General features: G+C 44.4%; 1 long non-coding RNA gene across 1 annotated transcript in view; it reads right to left on the minus strand.

The window, feature by feature from the left end:
* Window positions 1-12,671: 12,671 nt before the first annotated feature.
* The window catches only part of LOC133253787 (uncharacterized), a 71,759-nt gene continuing 68,018 nt past the window's right edge, over window positions 12,672-16,412 (minus strand). Inside the window, exons 3-4 of the long non-coding RNA XR_009738433.1 lie at window positions 15,950-16,060; window positions 12,672-14,996 (exon numbers count right to left, since the gene is read on the minus strand). This is a non-coding gene — a long non-coding RNA (uncharacterized LOC133253787). The remainder of the gene's footprint in view (window positions 14,997-15,949; window positions 16,061-16,412) is intronic.

A 16,412-nucleotide genomic window follows, 5' to 3' on the forward strand; every position in this document is an offset into this window, starting at 1 on the left:
TCCCTGGAACCTGTAAATGTAACCTTAAACAGAATAAGGATCTTTGCAGATATAAGTAAATTAAGGGGTTTGACATGGGGAAATTATGCTGGATTATCCAGGAAGATCCCAAATGCAAACATAAGTGTCCTTATAGAAGACAGACAGAGGTAGATGTGACAAGCAGAAGAGAAGATCATGTGACCATGGAGGCAGAGATTGACGTGGTGTGGCCACAAGCCAAGGAACGCTGGCAGCCACCAGCAGCTGAGAGCAGCAAGGAATGAAGTCTCCCCGGAACCTCCAGAGGAAATGGCTCTGCTGACACCTGATTTTGGCCCAGTGAAACTTGTTTTGGATTTCTGACTTCTAGAACTTTGAGAGAATAAATTTCTGCTGTTTGCAGCCACCAAGTGTGTGGCCAGTTGCTTCCATAGCATTAGGAAACCAACACTAACCCTTCATATGTGTCAGGCAGAAGGGCACTCAGTTATAAGGACTAGTTACAAATCAGTGATTCCTAACTTCTTCTCCAAGATTTAATAACAATGTGTTCATTGAGCCTTGTAAGGTGCCTAAATGGCAGTAGGTGCAGCAAGGAACATAAAAGGAATAAGAGACATTCTTATTTAGAATGTCATCCAGTTGAAAAACCTAGATGAATTGTCATCTAGTTGAAGAATCATCTAGTCGAAGAATCAAAATGAATAGATGCAAAACCATTTAGCATACAATTCAAGACAGTGCCTAAATCAAGCACTCTTGCCTGGAAAATCCCATGGATGGAGGAGCCTGGTAGGCTGCAGTCCATGGGGTTGCTAAGAGTAGGACACGACTGAGCGACTTCACTTTCACTTTTCACTTTCATGCATTGGAGAAGGAAAAGGCAACCCGCTCCAGTGTTCTTGCCTGGAGAATCCCAGGGACGGGGAGCCTGGTGGGCTGCGACCCCATCACTCTGTGATGGGGTCGCACAGAGTCAGACACGACTGAAGCGACTTAGCAGCAGCAGCAACCTAAATCAAGGGTTAAATTCCTCTGGTCATGTGAACAAAATGAGCAAAGCTAAAGGCCAGGATAAACAAAGTAAATAATAGGCAGGGAGTCTGTCAAACCCTTGGGATGGAAAGCTCATAATAGGAATAAATTTAGCTGCTAGGAGGACTCCCTCGCAAAGGGAAAATTAGCAGCAGGATGTCATCTTAATATTAGAGGAAGCAAGGAGCCATTAGTTATTTGGGGCAGAAGAATCGAATGATGGAAACCATGTCTAAGGAAGGCTCATTTGTTTCTGATGGAGCAGGTGGTACACTCTGGTTTGCTTGTCAGTCTCTTTTCTCCTAATAGGCAGTATGACATTATATTTTAGAATAATTTTTTTCTGAAAAATATCTGGGACAGCTATGATGCTCCTTAGGATAAATAGAAACACTATGGGATGTCAGAAACAAGAAATATAAATCCTTCTCTCAGTATTCCCAATCAGATGTAATTGATATTTCTCCATATCTCACCAACTAAAAAACCAAGAACATTCTTCTTTAATATCCACATTGCAGTAGAACCCTCTTCATGGGCTGCAGGAAGCCCATTTTTCTTCTGAATTTACTTCTCAAGTGGTTTCTGAACATCCTGGAAGAAGGTGTGCAAACTGTTGAATCTTGGCTCTCTGGAGTTCCTCAAAACTTCCAGGGTGTGTTTGACTTCTGCAGGCTGCTCTGGTTCCACTGTGCCTGTTGCTCTGAGCAAGGACTCCAGTTGCTCTCTCCATCCTCATGGCCAAGCAAAGTCTGGGCTGTGGTGGGGATAAACAGACATTTAGAATAAAGAGTAACAGGCACTGCTGCTACATGGGTACTGCTAAGGGCCAGGTACCCAGAGGAACCTCAGAGCATGGGGTATTAAGGGAAACTTCTATCAGACTTCAACATGGAGGGGCCAAACCAACCCCAACCAAAGAGCATGCCTAGATATCTTCCCACCTGGGAGTCCAGCCTCAGGAAGAGAAGTTCCTTCCCTCCTCCATCCTGGGCCAGCTCATTCCCACATCATGATGACTGTCAGTGGGAATAGCCATTTTCTTCATTAAGGCTTAATGCACACACCACTAGGCTTTCTCCATGGACCAGACAAGACACTTGACTAGTCAGTTACATATCAGAACATCAGTGATGGAGCCTGGAGAGCCCTGGTCTGTGCCATCCACTCCTGTCATGGTCCTCCTCAGCTTTCAGCTTAAGGTGAAAGGAAGATCAGGCTGCCTCTCCCTCCCTCTGGGGCTCAGGCTCACAACCTCTTATGGGTACATATTTGGCCTTGACGACACAAAAGGAACTTCAAGAAACAACAAGAATTTTTGAGGACAAACCAATCTCAACCCCAAATTTCCTAGTGCTTTACTTTAACTCAGCGAAGTCTCAGGAAATGTGCGCTTATTTTTTTATTACTATGCAGAACATTCAACATCTCAAGTTGCAATATCCTTAGTTTAACAATGTGCTAAGTCACTTCAGTCATGCCCAACTCTTTGCGACCCCATGGACCATAGCCCACCAGGCTCCTCTGTCCATGAGATTCTCTAAGCAAGAATACTGGAGTGGGTTGCCATTTCTTACTCCAGGGGATCTTCCTGATTCAGGGATCGAATCCATGCCTCTTACATCTCCTACATTGGCAGGCAAGTTCTTTATCACTAGCACCACCTGGAAAGCTTAACAATAATTCCACATTTCCCCCATAACAATTTGTGGTAATTTTGTTTTTATGTGTCAGCTTGATTGGGCTAAGAATGCCCAAATAGCTATCAAACATGATTTCTGGGTGTGTCCTGTGAGGGTGTCTGTTAGCATCTGGATCAGTAGACTGAGCAAAGATCACCCTCATCAATGTGGGTGGGCATCAAGCAATCTGATGAGGACCTGAACAGAACAAAAAGTCTGAGGAAGGGTGAATTTTCTGTCTCGTTGCTTGAGCTGAAATATTCATCTTCTCCTGCCCTCGGATCTGGGACGTCAGTGCTCCTGGTTTTTAGCCTTTAGACTCAGACCAGGAAATTCACCATTGGTGTCTGGATTCTCAAGCTTTTGGATTCAGACTGAATTATACCACTGGTTTTCCAGTTGCAGATGGCAGAGAGGTTGTGTGACTTCTTGTCTTCCATAAAACTGTGAGCCAATTCTGATAATACATCTGCTATCTAGATCTATCCTATTTGTTCCATTTCTCTGGAGAACCCTGACTAATACACTCCACATTTATAAATAAAGAAATAAATTGCCTATTCTACTCATTATTTTCCGTGACAGAAATGTGTTACAGAAAAATTGCTAGCAGCTTTAATTGGTATTCCTCCAGTTTTCAAGAGTAAATTAAAAACTTATCACCACCGTATTCCATTCCATATTTATTGAACTATAAATGTGATTCAACAGCTATTCATTTATTCATTCATTCAACAAATACTTTTTAAATGCCTACTATGTGCCCAGTGCTGTTCTAGACACTGGAATACAGCAGTGAACAAAGAAAAATCCCTGCCTTCAGGGTATCTGGTATTTCATTCTGATGCGGGAAAGTGGTGAATAAACAAATAAAACTGGAATATATTAGCTGATATTATTTGCTGAAAAGGAATAAAAACTTAGGATAAAGGGATATACAGTGACTGGGTGAGGCCATTTTCAGAAGGGTTAAAAGGAGAGATTTTTCTGACCAGGATATATTTGACTGATATACTTGATATATCAAATATTTGACATATTTAATATATACCCATCCTGTATTCTTTTATTGCCTTTAGTCATAGCACCTCAGAGTTTTTGCAAAGTGAATGGATGACATCTGTACTGACTACATTTCCCAGCTTTCCTTGCAACCCTGTGTGCCACAGACTAATGGAGGAGGGCTTCCCAGGTGGCTCAGTGAGTAAAGAATCTGCCTGTAATGCAAGAGAAACAGGTACAATTCCTGAGTCGGGAAGATCCTCTGGAGAAGGAAATGGTAACCCACCCCAGTATTCTTGCCTGGAGAATCCCATGGACAGAGGAGCCTGGGGTGGGCTTCAGTCCATGGGGTTGCAGAGTTGGACAGGACTGAAGTGACTGAGCAGGCACATATGCATGCACATACAGTTGCTGCTGCTGCTAAGTCACTTCAGTTGTGTCCAACTCTGTGCGACCCCATAGACGGCAGCCCACCAGGCTCCCCCGTCCCTGGGATTCTCCAGGCAAGAACACTGGAGTGGGTTGCCATTTCCTTCTCCAATGCATGAAAGTGAAAAGTGAAAGGGAAGTCGCTCAGTCATGTCCGACTCTTCCCAACCCCATGAACTGCAGCCTACCAGGCTCCTCCGTCCATTGGATTTTCCAGGCAAGAGTACTGGAGTGGGGTGCCATTGCCTTCTCCAACACATACAGTAGGTACTTACTAAGAATGTTGGAGGAACAGCAAAGAGGTTTGTGAGGTTGTGGTAGAGTAGGAGGAGACAAAATCAGACTTGTATCAGAGGACAGCTCATCTTATGCCTTGGAACCCTCATTAGCGGTTGGGGTTTTATTCTCATGAGCTGTGGACATACTGTTGGAGCAAAGGAATGACATTATGTGATTTCTGTTTTTAAAAGACCATCCTGGCTGTTGTGCTGAGAATAGAGCAGAAAGGCAAGTGTGGGAGCCCAAAGAGACTGCTTTAGAGGTTATGACAGTAATCCAGGCAAGATAGTACAGCAGCTGGGACTAGGGTGCTAGTGGTGGGTGCACTTACAGAGCATTTCTAAAATAGAGATGCTCGGTGTGCTGATGGATTGTAAATGAAAGAAGTAAGGGCGATGAGCATAGAGAGAAAAGGGATTGACATGAGAATTAGAAAATCACATGAGGAGGTCTAGGGGTGGAGCAGACAGTGACTTATATTTTTTTTGATCAGGAGCTTCATATGACCACTTTTTTTGGACAATTGTAATTAATTTTATCTCAGTCTCCACCAATCAAGTGTCCCTCGTGGCTCAGCTGGTAAAGAATCTGCCTTCAATGTGGGACATCTAGGTTTGATCCCTGGGTTGGGAAGATCCCCTGGAGAAGGGAATGGCTACCCACTCCAGTATTCTGGTCTGGAGAATTCCATGGACTGTATAGTCCAGGGGTGGCAAAGAGTAGGACACGACTGAGCGACTTTCACTTCACTTCACTTCCACCAATCAGACTTTGCATAGGGAGTTCTGCGGATGCTCTCTCTCTCTCTCTGCCTGTCTGTCTGTCTGTCTGTCTCTCTCTCTCTCTCTGTCTCCTCGTTTGACCTCTGCCATGTCTTTCTGTCCTTAGCCTAAGCATTGCTTAACCCAGTCATCTCTCTGGGGAGATGTTCAGTGCCAGCAGAAGATAGTGATCTCTGAGTGACATAACTTAATTATCTTCTCTCTCAAAAGCACTTAGGGAAAGAGAAAATGAGAGCAGGGATATTGAATCAATGTTGAAGATACGCACTGTAATTGGAGAAACGATGGGAGGTTGAAATACCGATGAAGGTCAGGAGGGAAGAGAAATCCCAAGCCTGAGACTGTGAGAACAAATGAGAAAGTGAGCAGTGGAAGACAAAGAGCAGGCATCAGTGGTCTCCATGACCACGAGGTGAACCGAAGGTGAGGGGGGAAGTGATGAGGATGAGCAAATGGGAGGATTGACCTCATTTCTCCTCACTTGTAACTGATGCAGTCTTTAGGTGCCCCGTAAATTGATGGGATTAAGTAAACTTGAGGAAGAGGCCCCAAGACAATTGTCATACTTTTTAAGATCTGATTATAAATTAGATTTGAGCTCAGTTGTTCTTATAAGAAAACGAGGCAAAAGTTACCCTAACCCTCTGTCCGAGGTGTACAAATGACTTAAGATGGGAAGTCCTTCTTCACTTCCAGGGGGAATTACCCATGGCAGTGTCAAGCCATCTAGGGACACCCAAAGACAAACTCCAGGGACGGCTTTTTTTTTTTTTTTTTTTCCCATTTGCTAAGTGGATGTTTCCAGAATGGACAGTCATTGCAACTGGAATAGGACAGCCTTGAAGCCACTTCGGAAACTGCAAAATATCCAGCAACTATACCAGGCATTATGAATCCAACATGGAGGGAAATGTGTTTTAAACCAGTGAATGACAGGTTGAGAGTAAGAGGTACCTTCTCAATCTCTCACTATGGTTTATAGCTAACAGTCAAATTTAACATGAAAAGCAATATGACTAGAATCTCAGCATTGCTTACATATGCTTTTATTTGACCAGGCTTTTGAAAAATTAATCAATTAATAGATGTGCTGGGTCTTTGTTGCTGCATGTGGACTTTCTCTAGTTGTGGAGAGCAAGGGCTACGCTCCGTTGCGGTGCCTGGGTTTCTCATTGCAGTGGCTTCTCTTATTGCACAGCACGGGCTCTAGGGCACTCAAGCTTCAGTAGCTGTGGCATGGGGGCTTAGTTGTTCCACGGCATATAGAATTTTCCCAGACCAGGGATTGAACCTGTGTCCCCTGCACTGACAGGTGGATTCTTATCCACTGTGCCACCAGGCAAGTCCCTGACCAGGCTTTTTAACATGCCTTTATTCCTTGAAATATTTGGTATTGGAATAATTTGAGTAATGATTATTGTGAATAATCATGACTGCTCCCACATCTTTAAAGACTTAGTTATTCCTTAAAGACCCTCAGAAACCTTAAAACTTTTAAGTTTTTTGCATATCTACAGAATATGTCATCACCTTTGAAAGTAAATTTATTAGGTTTCTGAAAAAGGACAAAGTAAAAACAAACTTATAGCTACTTTTATGTACATAAAATCATGAAAACAAATAAAATCAAATATTCATATTAAGATCTTTAGTTCATTTTTTACTTAAGAACTGTTGATGATGAGGCCCTTGCTAAACTTTAGACTCAGGTGGATGAAAATCATTGTTAGTAAAAATACAATTAGGCTACAGATTAGTGATGGCCAAGAGGTGATGTCATTTAACTTGAACAATATTCACCTGTGGGGAGAGGCATGTAAATATTTTCAGAGGAAGAAAACTTACAGATGATTTATGAAAAAACAAAAAGATGCTGCCTCAAATATTTTAGGGTGGTTACTATCATAAAAAGAAAAATACCAAGTATTGGAGAAATGAACTCATGCTCTGTTGGTGCTAATATAAAATGGTGCAACAACCATGGAAATGGTGTGACAGTTTCTCAAAAAAGATTAAAGGGCTTCCCTGGTGGCTCAGTGGTAAAGAATCCACCTGCCAACGCGGGAGGCAAGGGTTCGATCCCTAGTCTGGGAAGATCCCACATGACTTGGAGCAACTAAGCTTGTGCTGTGGAGCCCAGGACCCACAATTGCTGAGCCTGCATGAGCCCTAGAGCCCATTCTCTGCAACAAAAGAAGCCACTGCAATGACAAGCCTGCGCTCCCCAACTAGAGAGCAGCCCCCACTCACCACAGCTAAAGGAAAAAGACCCAGCACAGCCAAAAAATAAAGAAATAGTATTAGCACAGGATCCAGAAATTCCATCTTGGAGTATAGATCCAAAATAATGGAAAATAGGGACTCAGAAACTATTCGTGCATCCATGTTCTCAGCAGCATTGGTCATAATAGCCAAGTGGCAGGTTGAAGCAAGCCAAGTGTCCACTGACAGGTAAGTAGATAAATAAAGTGTGAGATATACAGACAACGGACTTTAAAAGGAAGGAAATTCTGACACAGGCTAAAACATGGATGAACCTGGAGGACATTATGCTGAGTGCAATAAGCCAATCACAGAAGGACAAATGCTACAAGATTCCACTTATATGAGGTAACGAGTGTAGTCCAATTCACAGAGACGGAAAGCAGAGCGTGGTTGCCAGAGCCTGGAGAGGGGATGGGGAAGAAGAGTTTGTAATTTAATGCTCACAGAGTTTGCAAGATGAGAGGAGTTCTAGAGAGATGGATGGTTGCACACCAGTGTGCTTGGGCTTGTTGCCACTGAACTCTGCACTTCAGAATGGTTCAGGTGGTACATTTTACGTCATGGGTATTTTACCACAATTAAAAATAATTTTTTTAAAGTTAAAAAAACCACTGAAAACAAGAAGAAAGTTTAAAACTGTGTTGTAAAATCAGCAATCATGTATTTTTTCTTCAGTTTGAGGCATCTCCTTCTGTGTTTTGCTCAGAGAGTAATTCCCTGATGTGATGCTTACACATTCCCCACTGTCCAAACCTTGTTCGCCCTGCCTGCTGCTACATTCCAAGAGTTCCTGTCCTAATTAACATTTCAGTCTAATAAGATTTTCTGGCTCTTAAAGTGTGATCTATCAATTGTTGACATATCTTGGGGTATGGCCAGGCATAACCCAGCTGACTACAGCTGCCCATGGGACGGGCAGGCTGGGAGGGGCTGGGCAAACAAGCACCAGGGAACAGGTGCCAAGAAAAAAATGCAGTAGGCAGGGTAGGTAGCAGGGCAGGAATGAGTACAGGGATGGTCCATGGGCACAAGGTTGCAGTAAGTCCCAGTGGAATTCTGGCAGGTGGTGACCTTCTGGGATATAGCAAGAACTTAGATCGGCTGAAGATATTGCGGAAGGTTGTCAGAAGCTCACAGTTAGGATTGTTCCAAGAAAGGAGATTGACAAAAGCATGGCAGAGCCTCGAGCCTCAAATGACTAGAGAATTCTAGCAGGTTGAAAAGGCAAGATTCTCAACATTCAGATTCCTAGGTACCAGATATTGAATAGCAGATGGTTCAGGAAGGGTGACTGAGCCTAACGCCTAGAATGTGGAGCTAAATTTTAGGTATCCCAGGCCCCTTATATAAAGTCAGGATTGGCCAGACACTGAGCAGGGCATAATTTAAGGACCTGAGCACCATGGGACAGCCAACTAGTCGACCATAACTCATGATTAAAATAAAGTTGAATTACTGCTGGACTGGAAGAAACACAAACTGGAATCAAGATTGCCGGGAGAAATATCAATAACCTCAGACATGCAGATGACACCACCCTTATGGCAGAAAGTGAAGAGGAACTCAAAAGCCTCTTGATGAAAGTGAAAGTGGAGAGTGAAAAAGTTGGCTTAAAGCTCAACATTCAGAAAACGAAGATCATGGCATCCGGTCCCATCACTTCATGGGAAATAGATGGGGAAACAGTGGAAACAGTGTCAGACTTTATTTTTCTGGGCTCCAAAATCACTGCAGATGGTGACTGCAGCCATGAAATTAAAAGATGCTTACTCCTTGGAAGGAAAGTTATGACCAACCTAGATAGCATATTGAAAGCAGAGACATTACTTTGCCAACAAAGGTTCGTCTAGTCAAGGCTATGGTTTTTCCTGTGGTCATGTATGGATGTGAGAGTTGGACTGTGAAGAAGGCTGAGCGCCGAAGAATTGATGCTTTTGAACTGTGGTGTTGGAGAAGACTCTTGAGAGTCCCTTGGACTGCAAGGAGATCCAGTCAGTCCATTCTGAAGGAGATCAGACCTGGGATTTCTTTGGAAGGAATGATACTAAAGCTGAGACTCCAGTACTTTGGCCACCTCATGTGAAGAGTTGACTCATTGGAAAAGACTCTGATGCTGGGAGGGATTGGGGGCAGGAGGAGAAGGGGATGACAGAGGATGAGATGGCTGGATGGCAGCACTGACTCGATGGACGTGAGTCTGAGTGAACCCCAGGAGTTGGTGATGGACAGGGAGGCCTGGCGTGCTGCGATTCATGGGATCGCGAAGAGTCGGACACGACTGAGCGACTGACCTGATCTGACCCATTCTAAAGACATGGAGCTTTGAGAGTCGTTAGCACTCTTGGCATCTTCTAATATAAGGAAACTATTGGTGAAGAATCTAGCTTTCTGAAGACCACAAAGCATGGCAGAATTTATAACTCCAGGACGCAAAGAACATTTTGAGATAGAAGCAGACTAAGCTTTGTGTCTTGGCTGGAAGGAAAAGTCTTGGCAAAACATCCATTCTCTAATATTCCTCTGGTGTAATTGGCGAATGCTGTGTACTCTTCTCTGACCTCATATAGACAAGGAGGGTAACTTCTGAACCTAACAAGCAGACCCACAGCCAGAAACAATTCTGTATATTTAATATATATATTATATAATTTTATAAACACACACAGGGGATGACAGAGAATGAGATGGTTGGATGGCATCACTGACTTGATGGACATGAGTTTGAGTGAACTCCGGGAGTTTGTGATGGACAGGGAGGCCTGGTATGCTGCAGTCCATGGGGTCGCAAAGAATTGGACTTCACTGAGCGACTGAACTGAACTGAACTGATAAACACCCACAATCCATTTCGAGTTCAGATGGGAATGTACACGAAACCTTGGGCCTCACAGCAGAGAGAAAGCAGCTATAAACCAGGGAAGAAATCCTCCTGTTGTCCTTCCAGGGCTTGATTAAATGCCTGCATGGGCGGTGTAGTCAGAGTCTCTGAACAGGGCGGTGCTGGCATTCTGTTGAGGAGGAAACTAAGTCTGGGAGCTTAACTTATTTTCTCAAGATGTCTTGTTCAGGCAACAGCAGCCCTGAGGTATTATAGAATCTAACAGCAAGGAGGGTGAAGGAGAGTTAGAAGGTGAAGGAGAGCTCCAGATGGATAGGCGCTCAAACAGAACTTGTCGTTCTGTCATGAGAAGCCCTCCTCGTCAACGTCTGCTCTAGGAAATCTCTGGTCTGGAAATATAGTTAGGGGGTCCCCCAGCTTAACCAGTTTAGACCTTGAAGCACAGTGACTGCCTTTATTCTTTGAAAAAAAAAAAAAAATCAGATAGGGAATTCCCTGGTGGTCCAGCGGTTAGGACTTGGCAATTTCACTGCTAAGGGCGTGAGTTCAATCTCTGGTCGGGGAACTAATATCTCACAAGCAGCACAATGTGGCAAAAAAAAAAAAAAAAATCAAGTAAAATTACAGTTTGCAGAGTGACAGTCTTGTGATTTTTGCTGGGAAGTAGGAGGAAGGATCGACCCTCCAGGGAACCGCCTCTCTTCAGCATCACAGTTACCCACCCTATCCTCCAGCATCCTGACCTCAGTGGCTTGGCAGGTCGTCAGGCCAGACCTCACTTCATTCTTCCTTTCTCAGACGGGACAATGCCAAGTGCCAGGGCCAGCCATGGAAGAAAAAAAGGGTGTTCTTAATAAACCCTGAACTCAGAAATGCTCCAACTTATAGTATGCTGTGCTTGACCAAAAATATACTGGTATTCATTTTTTGTTGCTGCTTTAATATCACAAACTTAGTGGCTTAAACTACACACATTTATTCTCTTAGAGTTCTGGAGGTCTGAAGTCTGAAATGCATCTCATTGGGATAAAATCAAGGTGCTGCAAGGATTGTTTTCCTTTCTGGAGCATCTAGGGGAGAATCTGTTTTCTTGCTCTTTCCAGCTTCTAGAGGACGTCTATATCCCTCGGCTTATACACCTTTCTACCTTCTAAGCCAACCGTGGCTGGTGGAGTCTTTCTTGCTAGTTGTTTATTTTATCCATTAGAGCATGTTAATCAAAGTTGTTTTAAATTTTCAGTCTGGGAATTCCAACATCTCAGCCACGTCTGGGTCTGACAATTGTTCTGTCTCTTCAATTCTGTCTTTTGTCTTTCAGTATGCCTTGTCATTTTTTCTTAATAGCGGGACATGATGTACCAGGTAAAAGGAGCTTCTGTGAACAGTATGTAATGGAGAGGTGTTGGGAGTGGTCCCATGATTAGGTCTCAATCTTTTAGTGAGCCTGTGCCTCTGGATTGGGATCTCCTAAGTGTTTCTCAGGTTTTCCCTCCTGTTTAGGTGGAACAGGATGGCTAAGTGGGCTGGAGTTGGATATTTCCTTTCCCTCGGTCAGTTAGAGTCAGAGAATACCTAGCAGATTAGGCTCAGTTAAAGAGTTTCTGCAGAGGGCATGCCTTGCTAACAACAGAATGTTCTGGCATATTTTAAAATCGTTCCTTTTCCCCTTCCCTTCTCATACTGGAAGTCTGAGACCAGTTTTTCCCTCCAATATTTACTGTGGGGACCTGGTTAAGCTCCTGGAGAGAGCTTATCTCACAATATTGTGCAGACCCCTTTGAGAGCATCCCCCTGGAGTATTTAAGTCTCAGCATTGTCTGCATTGAGCCTCTAGCAACTCATCAGTAATAATTCATGATAACCCTGGCATTGGTTCCTGTGGTAACTTTCCCTCTTGAGTTTCTGTTCAGTTCAGTTCAGTCGCTCAGTTGTGTCCGACTCTTTGCGACCCCATGAATTGCAGCACGCCAGGCCTCCCTGTCCATCACCAACTCCCGGAGTTCATTCAGACTCACGTCCATCGAGTCAGTGCTGCCATCCAGCCATCTCATTCTCTGTCATCCCCTTCTCCTCCTGCCCCCAATCCCTCCCAGCATCAGAGTCTTTTCCAATGAGTCAACTCTTCACGTGAGGTGGCCAAAGTACTGGAGTTTCAGCTTTAGCATCATCCCTTCCAAAGAACACCCAGGTCTGATGTCCTTCAGAATGGACTGGTTGGATCTCCTTGCAGTTCAAGGGACTCTCAAGAGTCTTCTCCAACACCACAGTTCAAAAGCATCAATTCTTCGGCACTCAGCTTCCTTCACTTCCTTCCTTCCTTCACTCAGCCCAACTCTCACATCCATACATGACCACAGGAAAGATCATAGCCTTGACTAGACTGACCTTTGTTGGCAAAGTAATGTCTCTGCTTTTTAATATGCTATCTAGGTTGAATTTCTGTTAGAGAGGCAGAAATGCCACGCATTTGCCTATCTGTCTGCCTGTCTAGTCTCGTGGGCAGTGGCTTGCCCTGGGTCTTCCTTGCTGTTATGCATCCTAGAAGAGTTGTTGATTTTTCAATCTGTTTACCTTTTTACTTGTTGTTAAGATGGAGAAACAACCTTCAAGCTCCTTATGGCAGTACCAGAAACCAGAGTTGTGGAGTCTTTCTGTTTGGCATCCCACTTAGACTCCCCCACCTCCACTTTTAAGGACCCTTGTCATTACACTGGTCTCAGCCAGACAGTCTAGCATATTCTTCCCATTACAAGATCAGCTGATTCACAATCCTAATTTCATCTGCAATTTTTTGGAAAGTTCTTTTAATTTATATATTTATTTTTAATTGAAGGATGATTGTCTACAGTATTGCATTGGTTTCCACCAAACATCAGCATGACTCGGCCATAGGTTTACCCACGTTGCCTCCCGCGTGAACATCCCTCACTCTTCCTCCCCATCCCACCCGCCTAGGTTGTTATCGAGCCTTGATTTGAGTTCCCTGAGTCATAGAGCAAATTCCCATTGGCTATCTATTTCACATATGGTAATGTATGTTTCCCTGTTACTCTCTCCATATCTCCCAACCTCTCCTTCTTCCTTCGCCAGCTGTGTCCCTAAGTCTGCTCTCAATATCTGTGTCTCCACTGCTGCTCTGCAGGTAGTTTCATCAGTACCATCTTTCTAGATTCTGTATATATGCATTAGTATACAAGCATTGTTTTTTTTCTCTTTCTGACTAACTTCACTCTGCGTAATAGGCTCCAGGTTCACCTACCTCACTGTGGCTGACTCAAATGCGTTCCTTCTTATGCTGAGTAGTATTCCATTGTGTGTATGTGCCACAGCTGCTTTACCCATTCATCTGTCAACGGATGCTAGGTTGTTTCCATGTTCAAACTATCGTGAATAGAGCTGCAATGGACATTGGGTTACAAGTGTCTTTTTCAATTTTGGTTTCCTCAGGGTACATGCCTAGTAGTGGGATTGCTGGGTCACATGGTGGTTTTATTCCTAATGTTTTAAAGAATCTCCATACTATTCTCCATAGTGGTTGTATCAATTTGTCCATCTGCAATTTTAATCTCCCCTCGCCACATAATATAACATAGTCTCAAGTGCCAGGGACAGGACCAGGACATGCAAATTTTTGAGGGACCATTATTCTGACCAATGCAAGATCCTTCCTCAGAACTTCTCTGGGGGAGGGAGGAGGCAGCAGATACTGGGAATCATGATGAGAGGAACAAGGGTGCTTTGTCCTCAAAGTACCGGGACAGTGATCTCCATTTCCTAAACCCCAAGATGGCTCTTCCATATACCTTAGAGACCTGCTATTCTCCCTGTCTCTGAGTTTATTTTAGGAGAATTTTTAAAATTTCATCTGTTTGGGGAGGAATGGCTTTCTCATTCGGTACAGATACTATGTGTTTCAAAAAGTGAAGCTGAGGATCTCCTCCCTAGGGCCAGGGCTCCCAAGTCTCAATCCATGAACGAGAGTAATGACAGTAATGAGTCCTGAGTATCAGTTTAAGGGGTGAGGAATAGTGTGGGGAGGGGAGACGGAGGGAAGGAGGAAAGGGAAAATGAAGACAAAAGTTAAAAAGACTGGGATAGAAAAGATCAGGGTGCCTCACATGTTCTAAGGATGAAAGTTATTTCAGTCATGTCTAGACACAGGCACTGGCTTGCCATGTGAGTGCATTTCACAGCGCGGCAGTCTGAGCCTAGGGGCTCCCAGGCAGCTCCAGATGTTTGCAGGGAGAGGTTCCCCCAGTCCCTATTGTGAAAGTGCAGAAGCTTCAAAAGGATATTAGGAGACCCAGGAACAAAAAGGATGGGAGTGTGGAGAAAGGAGATCAGAACAGAAGAGGTAGAGATGGTAGTTCAAAGGGGAAAAGAGAAAGTTGAAATGCAGTTAAGAACGTTCATCTTGTTGGATTAGGAACCAAAAGAGTAGACTCAGGTAAGAAATCAACCGGAAAGATAAGCATGGATTCAAACGCTTTCCTGGGTGAAAGAGAAAACCCTCAAACCAAAACCAAAACCCAGCCCCCACTGTGCTCAGTGTCCTGTCTTCTTGCAGCTGCTAAGCCCAACTTCCAGCAGCCCTCTCTGCATGGCAGGCGCACATGGCCGATGCTGATACTCGCGGCTGAATGTCTGGGCTTGCTGGTGTCTTGGCGCTGTGACCTCCAGCTGTCCCTGTAGCTGGCAATCCTAGCAAGAGAAAGTGAAAATGACAGGGGACCTGGTCTGAGTGATGGGCAAGGAAGTGGAATGAAAGCGCTGCTGCAGTCAGCACGCAGCCCCCAAGGGCGGTTTCTGTTTAATGCTTGCTAACGACCCGATGCCCTTGTCTCATCACAGACTCAGGGGAGTTGAGCACTATTGAGCCCTATTAAATGCCCTATTAAATTTGTTTTTGTTTGTTCAGTTGCTAAATCGTGTCTGACTTTTTGTGACCCCATGAACTGCAGCATGCCTGCTTCCCTGTCCTTCAGTATCTCCCGGAATTTGCTTAAACTCGGGTCCGTTGAGTCAGTGATACCAACCAACCATCTCATCCTCTGTCGCCCTCTTCTCTTCTCCTCCTCTTCCTATTGAGCACTGTCAAATGCAGACCACGTACCATGAGGGCTTCCCTGATACCTCAGCTGATAAAGAATCCACCTGCAATGCGGGAGACCCTGGTTTGATTCCTGGGTTGAGAAGATCCCCCAGAAGAGGGCATGGCAATCCATCCCAGTATTCTTGCCTGGAGAATCCCCATGGACAGAGGAGCCTGGCAGGCTGCAGTCCTTGGGGTCATAAAGAGTTGGACATGACCGAGCGACTAAGCACACACACATGCAGGTACCATGAATCCTATTACAGAGAGGAAACTGGGTCTCAGAGAGGTATAAGAAATCATGCAAGATCAGTTAAGTGGGAAAGCTTGACTCCAGCCACTCTCTGAACTCTGCACAGGGCTCTTTTCAACACAACTGCCCTTCAAGAACAAACCTTTGAAAGAGGCTGCCCCTGCCTATCACATCTGGAAAACATGTGAGCCATTGCAGCCTCAGGCCCATGTGTCCTCTGCCCCACCAGGTCTCTACTCTGAAGTTTGGATCAGTGGATCTTTGGGGGTGGGTGGGATGGTTACTTTTTGAGGGGAGTGGAAGCCTTACAGCATGCCTTCTTCTCCCATCAGGGTTCTTGGACAGGTGCGGTGAACGGATGAAGGCAGCCTTCTCTTCCCAAGTTTAGAATGGAGTTTCGGGTCTCCTAAAAATCAAATGCTTAAAAATAAAGAAAATACGATTGTCAGTTCATTCTTACACAAAAATTTACAAACACCTGGTTAAGGATAATATCCACATCCATTGTATGCTCCCCTGATGTAGAGAAAAAGTCAGTCTGCCAGTCACTGTTGTCCTTCCTGGTTATCTTTTCCACTTCTTTTTCTCTTTATGTCTTCAAGCACAAAGTCCTGTCAGCAAGTTCAGGCAGCGCTCGGACAGTTCTAACTGGGAGGGGCAGGGCACCTGACGTGAAAACTCTGGAAAAGACAGCCACTTACACGGAAGGTCTGAGGAGCTGAAGTGGGGACTCTGGAGTCCTGCTCACCTACCCCTTTAGGGAAAGAATGTC

This window comes from Bos javanicus, chromosome 9 (assembly GCF_032452875.1).
Source record: "Bos javanicus breed banteng chromosome 9, ARS-OSU_banteng_1.0, whole genome shotgun sequence".
NCBI classification, from domain to species: Eukaryota; Metazoa; Chordata; class Mammalia; order Artiodactyla; family Bovidae; genus Bos; species Bos javanicus.